General features: G+C 41.4%; 1 non-coding gene across 1 annotated transcript; it reads right to left on the bottom strand.

Moving 5' to 3' along the window:
* Nucleotides 1-2,437: 2,437 nt before the first annotated feature.
* On the bottom strand, nucleotides 2,438-2,510 carry TRNAK-CUU (transfer RNA lysine (anticodon CUU)). Its single transcript has one exon. It is a non-coding gene; the product is annotated as a tRNA-Lys (tRNA).
* Nucleotides 2,511-3,049: the final 539 nt, after the last annotated feature.

Here is a 3,049-nt window from a genome sequence, read left to right as displayed (position 1 = left end):
GTGACCACTTGGGGTTGTGACTGGGGTGTTGATGTGTTGTGGTCGGCGTCCACAAGGTCGTTATCTTAGTATTTCAGGAACGGAGGAAGATCCACAGTGGACGTTTTACAAACACAATGTTGAATCATCACAACTTTTACCGAATCTGATTGAAATCAATGAATGAAATATTTCAAATATGTAAAAAAATAAAACAAAAGAAAAGTGATGTTTATTAATTCTTTCATTTTTCTTACGATCATGTGAAATAATTGCCAGATACCCCGTGCAGTGCTAACCCAGCGACCATACTTGACGGTTTTATTGTAGTACGATCCATTTTGGGGATGCCAGAGCCCAGGAAACTTCTCATATTCATCAAGTTAGGTTATCATTTCTCTCTGTCCCACTCCGTGATAAAGATAAAACACATCGGATAACCAGAACAGCGCCAACACCCCTCCTGACTGACCACCAACGACCTACTGAAACCTTTTGAGCACCAAAGTTGCTGACCCAAATTTTATATGGAGCTAGATTCTCTCCCGAAAAGCGCTAGAAAAGCGTTAAACTTGCTAAAATGACAGCGAAAAAATGCTCTTCGAATTATTTCTGCTCTTTGACGTGCCAAATGATGAATGACAGGTAAGACTGACTGCTTTAACACTAAAATACTCACCATTATTCCAGATCTGCTAATTACCAATTCGCAGTCTCTTCGTCCTCGGTGACCTGGGGTTGTGGTGGTCTATGTGAGGGTCCAGGTTGTGGTTGTGATAACTCGTATCTTTTCAATAATCCAGTGTTTTTCATTTCTTCCTCAGGCAGTTCATAATCATAACAACAGTTTCCATTTCATCTTAGTCCATACTTGATAGTTAGTATTGCATTTAAGCTTTTGATAATCAATTTCGAAGCTTTCACTTCACGATGTTCATATAACTAAAGCTTTCCTCCAGTTGCATCCTTGTACGAGGCTGTTTCAGTCACAGTGTTCTGCTTCCACAATACATGATGAAGCTTCCTCAACTGGAACTCAATGCGTGTAAGAATTTCTTCGTTGTCAGTAAACATCTTTGCTAATTCCAGTATTCCAGGCTTTATGGGTTGCAGACATTCACTTGTACTCAGTGATGACATTGACTGTAACACTTGGACATTATCTGGCAAACGTTGACGAAGCTGTCTCACCAACTCCACTACAATCTGTATGTATCTTCCTCGGATATCCTTTTCATCAGGAAGCTTACATTGTGCCATCTCCTTTTCAAACTCGTTCCTCAAGGACGCACGTGGGTCTAAGTAGTTCTCTATTGAATCTCCTTCATTTAATTTCTGCCTGAGATGAGAACCTTAGAACTTATGGAACCAATAAGTTGAATAAGGTCACTTAGCAGTTTGCTTGGTTCCTGTACCTTAGCTTCAAATTTCTCATTTACGCACTGAACTTCTCCAAGAATATGCTTTAGGAATATCAGGAAGGCATAGTTTTTCTTGTCACAAAACATTTCATAGAGGTTCTGATATGTGTAACACCTTTCATCATTTCTTGCCATTTCAATGTGAGTCATCAGTTCAACCCACTGCTGCAATATTATGACAACTGCTGATTCAGTTGACAGCCATCGAGTCTGGCTTAGCTGTATAGATTTCATTGGAGGTTGACCATCACTGGCAGAGTAGGAGAACCAATTATAGGTTTCTCTGACGATAAAATCCAGGTTCCTAGGGAGACACTCTGCTGCAGCACGAGACAACTAGCAGTAGAGAATGACACACACACACACACTTGATCAAGATCACATGAGGAACTTCTAACTTGAGTGTATCATACACTCCACTGTTAACACCTGTCATCACAGAAGCATTGTCGGGGCTAATTGCAATAAGGTTTTGTAACTCCAACCCTTTATTTTTAAAAGACTTCTTGATGGGATCACATACCCCATTAGCATTACAGTCAGTCAGCTCAACAAAGTCCAGAAAAGTAATTATAATCTTATTCTTACTTTCAGAATAGAACTGGACAGCAATAACCAATAGTTTCGTTACAGTAATGTCATTACTCTCATCAGTTAAGAAGCTAAACTTCTGACTGCCCATATCACTTTTCAAGTTGCTGTTAAAATGCGGGGCAAACACATTGCGCACAACTGCACTACACTTCCACCTTTTTTAACCTGAAATTCTTGCATCCTTTACTGCTTGCAAATCCTGCTTTGCAAAGGTTACTGAGATGATGAATAACACGTAATGTACAATGTTCAGCAGTGAATAGTGACACATTTCCTTCAGTCTCCCGTGCATCATCACTCACTTTTTCAAACAGACTTCTGGTTTGTCTTTAAGTACTGAATGACTCTTCAGCTGCCTTTTGCTTAGCAGATTGGTTGATCTAGACGAGCTGTGGGTGGTATGTTCAGAGGCTGTTTCATATTACATCATAGAAAACTGTTACCGCCCAACGTGGGGCTCGAACCCACGACCCCGAGATTAAGAGTCTCGTGCTCTACCGACTGAGCTAGCCGGGCTTATATACAACCTTCTTCGTGTGAATATGTGTGTTTAAACGAGGTTAATAACTGCCATCATTAACCCCTAACAACGCTGTATTGATAGCGATAAAGTTCAATAACTGACCTGAGGTCACATGATAGATACATAAGGGGATCCGACCATGACCTTATCAACGTCCTGAGACCCCGGCTGATGTGTCAGGTTAGATAACAGGCATAACATCCTCTCTGTCTGATGTTGTGAGAGTAAGACACTAATGGTTAGGAGGCAGCAAGTGTGTCTGGAGACACTCTCCTCTCTGTCTGATGTTGTGAGAGTAAGACACTAATGGTTAGGAGGCAGCAAGTGTGTCTGGAGACACTCTCCTCTCTGTCTGATGTTGTGAGAGTAAGACACTAATGGTTAGGAGGCAGCAAGTGTGTCTGGAGACACCCTCCTCTCTGTCTGATGTTGTGAGAGTAAGACACTAATGGTTAGGAGGCAGCAAGTGTGTCTGGAGACACTCTCCTCTCTGTCTGATGTTGTGAGAGTAAGATACTAATGGTTAGGAGGC

Source organism: Panulirus ornatus, chromosome 8 (genome assembly GCF_036320965.1).
Source record: "Panulirus ornatus isolate Po-2019 chromosome 8, ASM3632096v1, whole genome shotgun sequence".
Lineage (NCBI taxonomy): Eukaryota > Metazoa > Arthropoda > Malacostraca > Decapoda > Palinuridae > Panulirus > Panulirus ornatus.
This window is presented reverse-complemented; position numbering and strand designations above follow the sequence as displayed.